The sequence below is a fragment of the Cryptomeria japonica genome, chromosome 7 (genome assembly GCF_030272615.1).
Source record: "Cryptomeria japonica chromosome 7, Sugi_1.0, whole genome shotgun sequence".
Lineage (NCBI taxonomy): Eukaryota > Viridiplantae > Streptophyta > Pinopsida > Cupressales > Cupressaceae > Cryptomeria > Cryptomeria japonica.
The window spans coordinates 767419506-767434105 of NC_081411.1; positions in this window are offsets into that span (position 1 = coordinate 767419506).

The window sequence follows — 14600 nt, forward strand, 5'->3', positions numbered from 1 at the left end:
TCTTTGTGTTATGAAGGGGTTGAATCTATTGTTGTTGCTTGTGGGGATTTCTCTCCTTTCCTCTATTTTTGCTAGCCTTTATTTCTTCAACTTTGAATGAGGTGGAGCCACTTGGGGTAATTTTGTTGGGTTCTTCTTTAACTCGTTTGGTGGTTGGTTATGTGCACCAAGATGTGGTGCTAAAGGGGGTCTTAAGATGCCACTTTTTTTTTCAAATCAACAAAGTCTGAACTTCAATGACAAATTGAACATAGCTACACTCCAAATTTGAAGATGCAATAAGAACAAAAGTCAAAGTGGTCCAAATATACTTCTTAAACTACTAATTTATTTTGAAAATAGAGGAGATTAAGGGTTTCAAAAAGGGGGCCACATAAAGTGGTCTTGCTTTAATGAAAAAATCATAACATAGCATTTGTTGTGCCCCCCTTAAAATGTTAACCTTTTTTGTTTTTTTATTAAATTGCTCCAATGAGAAATTAGCTAACACCTCGTAGTTTATGTTGGATTTTTCAACTAATTTTTTAATGAGTATAATATTTTTTTACTAATTTTCGAAGCAGACACATCCTGAAAAGCATAAATTTGAGTGTGCTCCCCCTTAAAATTATTGAAAACTAATAAAAAAAATTTTAAAAAAAATTCAAAGTGTGTAGAATTTTGGATATGCTTATCTCCATGTCACCAACCCCACCTCAACACCTAACAATATCCACTCATTAAAATGATTCATCGTATCTTTTTTTTTATCGGTAATATGTATGTTTGTTATATTATAAAATTAAAGCAGTACATTATCAACAAGGATGTTTTCAACATCAAACCACCCAAAAACCACCTACTAATTCCACCAAACCACCCATCAAAATCTAGAATTCAATCCCACCAACCAGTAACCCACCAAACCATCATCCCACACCCAAATTACAATTAACCGAGCTCAAAAATGACACTTGTTACATCATTTCCATATTACTTGATTGAAGTTGAAAATTTATATAATTAATGTATTTTAAACAACATAGTATATTTGATCTGATGTTAGGATCTATGACTATTGCACGTGAGATGTTAACTTTTACAACGATTAAATTGAAGGTCTTGAAATTGAAATTGAAATGCTTAACTAAACATCACAACAATTAAATAATGAATTATCAATATAGAGAAAGAAGAGAAGACAAGGAAACACGAGTTGATAACAAAGTTCACCAAATGGCTACGTCTCCAAGTCCCTCTCCAATAGAGTGACCGATCCTTGATTATGCTCCAGAAAAAGGTTACAAGGTCTTCAATTTATTACAAAGTCTCCTCATGTCTCCTCGAAAAATAATAAATTACAAAATTCCTTCTCCAGCAAGTACAACAAGCTTGAATTCAAGCTCCCAATGCATAGAGTCAAACAATTCACTATCACAAGCTAACTCTCAAAATCGTTTAGCTCTCCAAAAATTCTCTCACAATTCTCCCATGTCCTCCACGGCTCACCCCAAACACTTAACAGATATTAAACTCAAGTGTCCATTTCCACGGCTCACCCTAAACACTTAACAAATATTAAACCCACTACAATATATTGTGTGATCCTCGAGGCCGCACTGGTGGAGAGAAGTGTGCAGGAAGTGGAGGGGGTTGGTGGTTCGATCTCCATGATCCCAATTATGTGGATCATTTTTACATCAAATAACAGTCGTGACCTATATATAGCACCAAGGATCTCGGGAAACAACGATGAGGAGAAAAAAATAGGAGATGTGAGGTTGGGGGTTCAATTCCCCCAACCAACTTTTGACCAAATAGACCAAACTGTCCGCTACAAGAGAAGTCTACAGAGGTGCCACATGGAGCATCTAGAACAATCTATTTTGGTGAAACGTTTATCCAGCTAGATCAGTTGGCAAATGGTGAAAATTTGTTGTAGCAATTAGATATCTAATTTTTTCAAAAAATGGATTGTTGGGAAACTCTAAACCTGTGCTCGTCGTGGTTGAAAATGACCCACGACGGACACAGTTCGGGTTTAAAATACCCATAGGTATCAGATATCAAATACGTTTTACATTTTTGTCTTATTATATAATGATATATATTATTAATATATAATACTATATATTAATATTATAATATATTATATATTAATATATAATATAGTATTAATATTATATAATATATAATATATAATATTATATATATTGTATATGATACAATATATGATGAAAAATATCTGATATTGACTTCAACCTACATCAAGCTACATCATCACAACAACATTCATTCACCATTAAACTCTTGTGTAAGCATAAAATCAGAGAGAAAACATATCAAAGCAAGATCAATGGAGATAGGAAAATAATTAAGATCAAACCCATGTGAATGTGTGAAGATATTATTTGATTTATTTTATGATTTTGCATATTTGATGGTTCTTCATTAATGTGTTTTTGAATTTCATTGTAGATCTAGGGTTTAGTGGTTGCAAATAGGATTTGTAATATACTGAGGAGTTCAAATTTAACATATACATTTTGGAACGTCTAGTGGGGCTTGGATCTCTATTGTATCTATATTTTGTAGGTTTTCCTAATCTTATATTGCTATTTTGTGCAAAAAATTGGAAAATAACCTTTTGCAGCTAGGGTTGGATACACAAGATTAGGGTTTGGAAAGATTTGATCATATCTCTCAAATGGTTGAACGTTTTTACACAGAAAAAATTAGGCTGTGGATAACCCAAAGAGATCTAAGTTTAAAAAAATAGATTTTTTTCATCACTTGTGAGTAATTTATAGTTTTTTTATTATGTTTTCATGAAAAATCAATTTTGGGAGCAAATCACTGAATTTTTTTAATTTCTATTCTTTGCACTTTTAATTTAAATGAAACATAATTAGCAAAAAATTGTATCTTTGAAAATTAGGATTTTGGAAATATTTGATCATGTCTCTTGAATGGCTATGGTTTTTTGCACAAAATTTTTATTGCAGGTTAGAGATGGCATCAAAAGATTTCAGTAAAAAAAATTGAAAAATTTTGGAACAATTTTGAGGGAAAATCAGTGAATTTTTTAGATTTTCTTATGTTTCTGGAAATTTCTCACAATTTTAAGGGGGTCAATTCTTTAAGTTTTTAATTTTGAGAAAATAGCATTAGCAAAATATCAAATCTTTGAGAAGTAGGGGATTTCAATAAATTTGCTCTCCTAAGGCTCAAATCAAGGAATGTTTTTAATTTTTTTTACATTTTTAGAAAACTCTTAGAAATTTTAGCAAGGGTATCTTGTTTTCATTTTAATTTTTGGAGTCAAAATCATTGTAAACATAAAATAAAAATTGTAATTTTTTCAATTTTATTTTTTTGCATTTCTAGATTTTTGGCTAACCCTTGGTACTAACAAAAGTTGTGTATCTTACTTTTGCTTGTAGAAGGACCCTTAAATCATTAACATTTGTCTTGAAGGAAAGGGGTTATTTTTACAACTACTAACTTGTGATTTTGCAGGGGTATCTAGTCGAGTGTTTGTGTTGTTTTTTTTCATAGAATAACTCACATTTTATTTTGGTGCATTAAAAAGAATCCTTGTTTGAAGTATCTTGTGCACTTCCACACTTTATGTTGTAGAACCCTAAGGTGTTTATGAAATTATCTTCTCCCCTCACCTTCACAGATCTTGGGTGTAAGAGAAATTACTAGGAATCTTCTTTTTCTTTTTTTAGAAGGCCCACCTCTTCAGAGAAGTGATTGCTCCAAGGGGGAATGACCAAAGTGGTTTTTTTGTTTGAGTCATTATATAAATGAGTAGCAAGAGAAACTTTGTCCAATTTGGTGCATACAACAATATGGATACAATCTGAATTTGGTAGCCTTCGAAATCAAGGTCCGATAAGGGTTGTAAGAGCTTTAAGTAACTTGCCTAGTGAATTTGTATGTGGCTTTGTCTCTCAAACAACTACTAGAAACCTTTATTTTAGAGGCTGACCCTATTGATTGAGTTGTTGGTGTCTTTCTCAATGCAAGTGTGTAGCATCGCACCCTTAAGTTACTCACCATTAGGCTCCCATGATTTGAGCTGAAATTCCTCAGCTTTTTATAAGGTATATGTATCTTTTCAAGGAGAGGGTGATTAGATCATCCTTCTAGTCTTGGAGGCCCCTACCCACCCTTTTCATGCAAAGACAAGAGTGACCAACCCTCCTTGAGTGAATTTATTACTTGAGTCGACAAAGATTCCAAGTTGTGGACCTAAGTATAGCTACCATTGGACATCGACCTTAGGCATAGGAATTGTTTGGTGTATTTTTCGATTTTGATAAGACCTGACACATTCACGTAAAATTTGGACAATCACACAAATAGATATTATGTCTTCTTGTTTGCAGTGTTTTCTTTCCACATTAATCATCAAACAATCAGATTTGGTCACATTGATACCCAAAAACAACATTCAAATTTGGACAGACATTAGGCAAAACACATTTTTCACCAAAAACACGTATTTAGACATTCTTTCCATGTAAGATCTAGATTTTTATAACCCACTTACAACATATCTTACTGCATCTCTGGTATCTTTCTATGTATTTGATCACAAAGATTGAAAGAGCTTCCCAGATGATTCCTTATGATTCCCAATCAATCAACCATTAGATCATCATTGTCGTATTTTCATTTTTAGTCCATATAGACCTCCATTCATCCAAATTATTACACATTGCAAAAGTAAAAAAGATTGTCTTGTTGTCCTTATTATCTTGCGATAAAACTTGTTATCACTTGGTGGTCTCCCTCTTAGATCTATCATCTATGGTGCAATTATAGTTTCTTGAGTTAGGATACCTTACCTTGAAATTTATAGTCTCCTAGGAAATCGTATCTTGCTTGAGCTATTGATTTGTGACTATCTATCATAGTCTTAATCCTATCATCATTTGGAACCTCACTTTAGGACCTTTGTAATACAAAATCCCAACCTTTGGTCATTGTTGCATCTTCCTTCCATCATCCTTGCTTATTCAATCATCCACCCAAGTCAAACCTTTGTCCTTATATGGCTGAAAATAGAGCCAAAAGACTTAGAAGAGAAGCCAAGGAAGCTCCAAGATCTCAAGACATGGATACTTACACATATGATGGAGAATTTTACAATACCATGACTTTTGAAAATCACTATAGTGTGCGTGATTCAGATAATGATTCAGTAACCTTGAGAAAACTTCAAGATTGTTTGTTCAATTCAAGGTTCAACAAGGTACTTGTGACAATCTTACACAAGAACCCACAACGTTATTTCCTGATGCTGGCACAAGAGGGTATCAAGTTACCTTCCTATTTTAATGCATCTAAAATTGTGGAAGAAAATAACAATCAAGAGGATATTGGTGCTAGCAGAGCTAGACATAGAGATATACCTAGGTCTGAGTCACCTTCATCCCTTTTGCAAAAAACTAGGTATTCCTATCTACACACGCATTAGAAAAACCTATGAGAAAACTCATACCAATGACCTTCATTGTTTATGTTAGATTGTTCAAATAACTAGAAGACAACTGAGAGGGGGGGTGAATCAGTTGTCACAGATTACCTAAACTATTAGTATTTAAAACTTTAATACCGGAACCCAAAATATTAATACCGAAATAGCAGTTAAACCAATTAAGCATAAACAATAATCATAGAATAAAATCCATTCACATAACACCAAGATTTATACGTGGAAAATCCGATAAAGGGAAAAAACATGGTGGGAAGCCTACCCACAGTCAGATAATACTTCTGCAGTAAGTATGTGAATTATAATTGAGGGGCGTGCACTTGCAGGAAGGCCAATAGCCTAGAGCGCACAACTCATTACAAAAGGATTCTCACTGACTACATAGAAATCCAAACTACAATCCGGAGAAGTGTTTAATTGCAAAAGATAGCATCTCCTATGCCTAAGTATAGTTCCGGTTAAGCTCAATACCAGAGGACTAAATCCTCTTACATAAACCCAATTCGATCTCCAAAGATCGACCAAATCCTCTACCTGAATGATATTACATTATTCACACATTACATTCCTTGACCATGACTTCTAACCATAACCATGATGATCTACAATGAGATCTTACATCTTATATATACAAACCCTTGACCATAAACGATTTGGTCGGCCACAAGATAATAAACGAATTACATAATTAAAAACCATGTTGGCCTAAGACCAAACAAATAATATCCAACACATAAGACATCTTGGAAATACATCAAGAGGTCCAATCCACACATTACATTAAAGTCGGTCCATAACCTAGATCAACCGGGACCTATTATAGGTCCACATGATACAACAATGATCTCCATCTGCCAAGTCAAACATGATCATCAACAACATCTTGAAACTCCACTAGAAGCTGCACCAACACCACTTATGCTATTCATCAATATCTCTGCCAGTGAAACCCTCACCGGAACTAGAAACTAAGCTTCTAAGCAAATAGGATAGCATCTGATCACCAGACCAAAACCAATTGACCAATTATGAGCATGAGTATTATGAACAAGCCAATTCCATCACCAAACTATATTGAAGCCTACCGTATCATGTTGGATCCAGATTAACCAGAAACCACTCAACCTACCGGGACCAGTAGGGTGTCGGTAAAGCATCCAAGCAACAAGTATTGGCATCAATGACAAAACATCAATGCAACACATAATAAATTCCACCAAATGGCCAATAGTTTAAGGGTTACCAATCGACATACTAATGACCGATATCAAGATATCAATCAAACTCATAATCGTGGTCATGCTTCCATTATAAAACCTCATACTACCTTTGATGAGCATATCCAAGATCATACTCAAGGCCAATGTCAAGATACCCACCAAGGCCATAATTGTGGTCATGGTTATACTAGACAAACCCGTGTTACATTTGAAGATCAACACAAAGGTCATGCTTTTAATGCCAATCATACACATGGTCATGATGCTCACACTCGTCTAAGGCCTCATGCTCAATACTATGGTCCATATGGTTACATTCCTCCACTTGGCACTCAATATCCTAGTTACATGTTGAATGGGCTCTCTGTCGCCACCTGGAGAAACTAATGGCTCATCATCTAGTACAAGAGTGTGTGCTAACTATGTCCCATGATAGATGATGGCACCAATCAATGTTGTGGCTGCCTGAAGAGTCTGTAGCTCCATCAACTCTTTTAGCTCTGTTGGGACAACCTAATGTACCTTGGGTTTGGGTGCTAGTGGGCAATGATTCTCCGGGGCTACTCGTCTACGGGCTCCAAGTCTATCTTGGTAAGAATTGCCACCTCTACCATGGAACTCTCTCATGTCAAAATAGTTTGGCCGCACATTGAGGAAAAACTCACAATATACTTTTCTCAAAAAATACAATGGCACCTCATAATTATTACAAGGTGGATCATCAAAGACCATCCACCACCTCTGCCAAAAAAGATTTTTCATCTGCACATTTGTACAACAATGTATGGGAAACCTCTTTGCATTAAGAGGTAATGACTGACCAGTTTTAGGATCAACAAAAAGGGCACATATTTGTTGTTTACTAATATTTTTGTTTTTCACTCCCTCGTATGATAACCCACCAGCATATTATTGACGACACATATCCCTAAAGTTTCCCCATTTTGTAATTTGTGTGGAAATGGCTGTGGCACCACTAGTTAATGTTTCTAGGCTAGTGGCAAGGGATTTATGATGCTCAAGCTCAGATGTTTTCAATTTATTAATCAGTCTATCTATTTTAGATGTGGTTTGCCCTAATTGATTAATCAATTTCTCTTGTGTTTTAGGTGTACGGTCAAAAGGAGGAACTGGAGATGTATCTTGTGGGTTTTGTTTGGGGTTTTCAGGAGGTGCATTTTGTTGTTGTTGTTGTGGATTATCAGAATCTAGTTTTTGAAACAAAAAATAAAAAAACCTAATCAAAATAAACGAAATTAAATTCAAAACGTAAAACAAATTGAATAAACGAGAAAGAAAGACAAAAATTAAGAAAAACTAACCTTGATCCATAGTGTTTAGTGGAGAAATGTGGCAGCCCGTTCGCAGTTTCATGGAGGAAAAGGAAGAAAACACACCATGGTCACGAGAAAATATGACCCAGTTCTTTTTTTAAAAAACTTTTTTTGATAGGTATCACTTACACGGTCTTTTAGGGCTTATGAGCACGTACACGCTCACTTTCCTAAAAGCAGTGCATACGCGCTCACTTTCCTAAAGACATCGTGTATGCGGTATCTTTTTTTAGGCTTAGGAACAATGGACCTAAGCGCGTACGTGGTGATTTCAAATTTTAGAACCGTGTACGTGCTGCTTATTTTTTCATGTTTTTTTTTGGGTGGTGTCCACTTTTCTAACCACTATCTTTGTGCACATAACCCCTTCGTTTTTAAAATTGAGAGCATACAATCAAGGAATTCTCTAAATGAAGGAATTCAAATTGCAAGAGTGTTGAGATTTATACCATAAATCATTTGCAGCTCACCAAAACCAATTCAATCAAGAAACAAGGGAGAAAATTAAAGATCCTACCTCAACCTTGAAGAAACATCAAACTTTAAATGCAAACCACATACACTAGAAAAATGCAAGTCCTTCAAGCAACCTCAAACAACCTCCAACACCAAGCTTTCAAGCCAATCCCCATGAAATTCGCTCCAAGAAATCTCCAAATTCATCATGTTGCCATTCCTCATGTAGGGTTTGATGAGAGCTAAAAGAGGAAACATTGACTAAATGTCCAAAATGGGCTCCAAAGGCAAAATATGAACTCACTTTTTGAGTTAAAAATAAAATAATAATAAACCAATTTAAATTTAAATATTAATTAGCTCCCCAAAGTGACCCGTAGTATAAAATCATGCAATCCATATTAAACCAAATACATGTAAGGCATATTGCACTTTTAAATATTAAATTTCCACAATAGTATACAAATATCTTTCATATATACACATTAAATAGTGACAATTCACATAAGATTGACTATACACAAACAATCTTTACGGGCCGACTAAACATGATGACTGGGTTTCTGAAAGCTACCAACTATAGTAGTCAAGGCTCAAAATAATAAAATAATTAAAATAATCAAAATAGTAAAATCAAGAGAATTTCCCTAATCAAGGGCGTCAGGTTTTGGTTCAAAGTACTTGGCCAATGTTCTATCTCCTATTAACCATCATTGGGGATGCGAGCATGCTCAAACTTGTGGAGATAGGTGGAGTCAATGCCTTGTACCTGTAATCATTAAAACATTAACACATCAAGCGTACCTTCTCGTAAATATATGTATAATCAAATAACTCAAGTCATTGAAAGGGATTTTAACATCATATCCATTCTCATAACTTGAATGATATGATATCATCCCTTTCACATATAATTAAGATGCAGGAGCACCAGTCTAGTTCTTATTGGTTGAGCAGTTTTCAGTGGAATTGCTTGAGATCATGATATTTCTTCTTATTTGAGTGTTTAGCGTTGTGGTTTTGGTTTTATTCCCTTGTGTTCGTAGTCTTGTTCGTGTTCGAGTTTTATAGATTTTGGATTTAATCCATGTGAGTTATCGATTCTGGTATTGGCCTGGTTGATATGTTCTTACCGGTTAGTCTAGTAGTGTGTTGAGCAAAGTTGGGTCGGGTTGCAGTTGATCTTTGTGACTTGCAGATCATTGATTTATGTTTCTTATGACATGTCCAATGTTCCCAGAGGACCGTGCACTGTTTTGTACTTTTTTTTAAAGTTGTTCTTAGTGATTTGAGCCAACATGTTACCATTGCATGTTTCATGAGCCGGTTTGTCTTTGGGCTGACTTGATTGAGTTATAATTATTTGTGGGCGGTATAAATGGAAGCTTGCAAATCATTTGAGAGGGTAGGAGTTAGAAGATCGAAGATAGAGTTTAGAAATTGAGTGAAGATGTAGATCCGACGAGATTCTCTTCCAGTGGATTGAGGTCATAAGGGTTGAGGTCTGGATTAGGGTAGAACCGATAGATTGATTCTGGAGGTTGATCTAATATGTGGGGGATCTGCGGATCTTGTAATTGTGTTGTAAGCATTATTTGTATCCTAGATTGTGATCCAGAATGTGGCATGTGTAATTATTCAGACTGTAATAAGCATTGTTCATATTGTTTATCGGTTATGTGTTCTGTTATGTTACCAGTTGTTATTTTTATTGTTTCTAGTATCTTGTTACCGGTTACCAATATATTTTGCATGGTTTATGTGTTAGGATACAAGAATGCGTTGTCCTTCATTGGATCTCCTTACCTTGACTGCACCAAATTACCACTTACACTTCATAATAATAATTTCACCTATTTAATTGTATAAATAACATCATCAATATTATACCTCTGCAACAATGAGCATATAAATATTCCTTGAACAAGGTCACCATCATAATGTCGTGTTTTAGTGAACTCTTCTACCCTCTGCCCTTATTATAGGGATTTACTAGCATAAAAGCCTCTTTGTCTTCTACCATAGGATATTTTCTTGTTTCAAGGATGCATTACATAGTAATGTACAGGTTATACAGTAAAAGCATTTCAAAGCAAATGGAGCAGTAGCACAGATGGGTACCCACCATCAACATTACAAGGCATTAGGCATTCCTAAACTATTTTCAACATCGCTTTTGTACAAATTCCTACTTCGCACCGTGAAGAAGAGAGCACATGACATATACATTAATTTAAAAAATAAAAAACACAATATATAACAACAAATTACATCCTCAATAAGGTTCCCCCCTAATGTAATTGCCCCAAGGATTATAGTTGCATATTATGAACACATCTCCACGGTTGCATATTATTTTAGCACACCCAACACTCCTTGTTGTCCTCAACACAATCGGAGTATAATGGCCACACTATTGATCTCTTTAGAATCTCATTACATGTTATTATCACTCTTGCTGCTTCTACTAAGTGATGTATAATGTTGTTAATGAAGGCTTGATACATAAACATTGTCTATTATGTGCGTTGTCATTAATGTATCCAACCTATTGTTGAAGAGTCGTATAGTGCAATGAAGTAGTTTGCTCCTAGTTTTGCAGGCAACATCCTAATCCCCTGTCTAATGGACATACTAACTAAAAATGAAATCCAACTTATGTATGATGGGTATGTGCTTGTGGCTCCATGTCTACAAATATCTGCTATATCTAACTTTGGGGATGGACTCGAGCATTGCAATAATTATGGAGTTTATCTTTCCGATGGCATACACAAACAAAAGGCATCCTTGCTGAAAAATATAACAATAACATAGATTCTAAATGACTCATAGTTGGCTCCATACTACAACTAACAAAATACATCTTCTCGAATTCGCATGGCTCCTGGTGAGTCAATAGGCCTACTATTATTCCAACAAAGTTCATAGAAACTTTACATTTTACACAATGTAGCGCTTATAATATTTCATTTTTTATTATTTAATTATGTAGGTGGATTGTTATTCTGAACCTAGAAATTGTATGTACAATACATTCTATACTTGGAGAATCGATCTTTCTTTGTGTAAAACTAGAATACCAGATAGAATAAACTACGCCTCCTCTATGCGGTGCAAGTATAGAGCTAAATGTAAGGGTTTGGGGCAAAAAATGACATTGTTTGGGATCAAGCCACCTCAAAACATGGGCAACACACCTATGCCAATAAATCCTATTAAAAATTTGAATCCTTACCAACCAAGGTAGACCATCAAGGGTCATGTCCTAGTGAAGAAGGACATCTACCACTATAATATAGAAAAAGAAAGGGGCCACATTTTTAGCCTTGACGTTGTAGAAATCGAAGGTACTGAAACACGTGTTATGTGTTTCAATGAACTAGAGAAAAACTATTTTGATAACATCCAAGTTGGAGTGACATACACATTATCTGGGGGAGCAATAAAGCCAGCCAATAAAATTTACAACAAACTCAATAGTGGACTAGAAATAACCTTGGTAGCTGATTCAAAGGTTACTACCTGTAATGATGACTCTTCCATACCCAAGCACATATACATTTTCACAACTCTTGATCAAGTGGCTACCAAAAATATCAACTCAACCATTGACATCATTGGAATAGTCATTAGTGTAGATCTAAGCTCAACGATACATAGAAGAGATGGTAGAGAGGTTCCTAGTTGTACCATTAAGTTAGTCGACATGACTCCAACAACCATCAATGTTAGACTATGCAGTGCAATGGTAGAAAAGAAAGGCATTATTTAAAAGAAACAACTACTCTTGCTATCAAGAATGGTCATGTATGTGAATTCAATGGAAAGGTAATAGGTACAACATTTAATACAAGCCTCTTCATAGACCCTCCTATAGAGGAATTGGCCCAACTGAAAGATTGGTTCAACCAAAATGTTGACATTGGACAAGAAATTGTGCATCAACTTGCTGCACCCACTCCCACCCCTCAAAGAATGACGACCATTGAAATTCGGGCACATGCATCAAATTCAGTGCAACCCTTCCATTGCATTGTAAAGGCAACGACATAATAGATAAAATCTAAGTTATTTTGCTATCCAGCATGTCCCACCCAAGCAAATGGAAAACCATGTAAGAAATAATTAGATGAGACTTAAGAAGGAACTTGGTATTGTTCAAAGTGTAACATGACCCTGTCTTAGTGTAACTATAGATACATCCTCTAGACAAACCTGCAGGACCACATAGATACAATATGGGCAATTGCATTTGATGAAGGGGGCAACAGAACTCATGGGCATGCCTACAGAAACATTATACATTCTTTAATTCGATGAGAGTTTCGAGCAAAGCACCGCAAAGGTAACAAAAAATGTGACGTATAATCAATTCCTCTTGAGCCTAACATGTAGAAATGAAATATACAATAATGAAGAATGGCTGAAGGTTACCATCACCAAGGCAAAGTAGCTAGATTTTGCCTCAGAGAGCACTATACTTCTTGAGAAAATCAAAGAAATGTGTACTGATACAAGCCCCCAGCCTTAAAGCTAGCACACAATTGTAAATACAGTCAAGGATCTAATTACCCCTATATAATATAGCAGATAATAAATCCCCCTGATGCAAGTGCTCGGGCTTAAAGACAACATATAGTTGTAAATAGAATCAACATACAATTGTAAATAGAATGGAAATGTAATTTACCCCTACATAATACAATAGACAGTAAATGTCAAGCCTTTCCTTTCAATTGCTCCTATATCAATCATTGCCTTCTAGAGTGTTAAGCCTTGGGATTTGTGGACTGTTATAGCCCATGCCATCTTAAGCGGGACCTGTCTTTTGTTTCCCAGTGATATTGGAGTTATTGGTATAACTTTTGGATCTATCTGATTCCATGGTGGCCCAATGTAGTTATCAATTCTTGTTATTTCATATGTTGGAATATGTGGTGGCTTGGACCCATATTGATACACAATGTTGAGTACTTCACCTAGAGATCCATTTACGAGGCCTGCTTTGGTCCATATATTTTTTGTTAGCATTATTTGTTGACCTTTACATAGTAGAACTTATTTTTTGAGCTATTCATCCTCAGATTCAGCATTTGGTCGACTTCGAATGTTTGTTGCTTCGCTAATTGCAACTGGACGATTCAATTTTTGTAACATTTTTTTTGTTATGGCTCCTTACCATATCGTTTATAGGAAATGGGTGTATTGATTTGTTAAACTATTCATTCTGAATGGGTGTAAGCTCCTTTCTTGTGCGTTTCATCAACAATTGCCAATCATCCTGTTCTGGTTGTGCATTCTATATGTTGGTAAGGATCTATCTAAATCATGCTTGTGCTGGAATAAACATAGAAGAGTCTGACAAATTTATAGATGAAAGAAAGAAAATTCTAGCAATACTCACCTGCTAGAAAACAAATATTTATGCCTTCATCGGTTCTATGAGCCTGAGTGGGGGAATTACCTAGATTTGATCAATACCTTTGATTGATTTTTTCTCTTGGTAGAGATCCATTTTGATTCTTCTATGAGGAGTTTATTATGGTCAATGCAGGCGATCCTAGATCGCCAGAATAGGCCCTCTAAAGGCAAAAAATCTAGAGTTTACGTATTAAAGATTCCATTTGCTCTTTCATTTTCCAGTTCATTGAACTCCATATTATTTTTGCTGTAAACACGGTTGATTAAGAAAGTTTTGAAGCAATGAAGAAATTTCATGACTACATCCAGGTGAGACTGTAGTTTCCAATTCTGACCTTGACAAAGGATACGGACATCCGTCAATTGTGAAATTATATTGTAGAGCTAGATATGTAGTAAATGATTTAATTTTGTGCACTTCACTCAATCCATTAATTTTCTCTATAAATCGGCAAACACAAACAAGGCTTGGGACTTTTTTCATTCATCCATATAACTGAATGCCTTGCTGATATTGTTACATACACCACCCTTATTAATGGGATCTACAAAACACGTAAGATTAAATGAAGCTTTTGTTGTATTTTCTAAGATATAAAAGTTGTATGATGAATGTCTCAAGTTAGTAGCTGGAATGTGTATATGTCTGTATATCCTATTTGGGATATTCCTGATTCC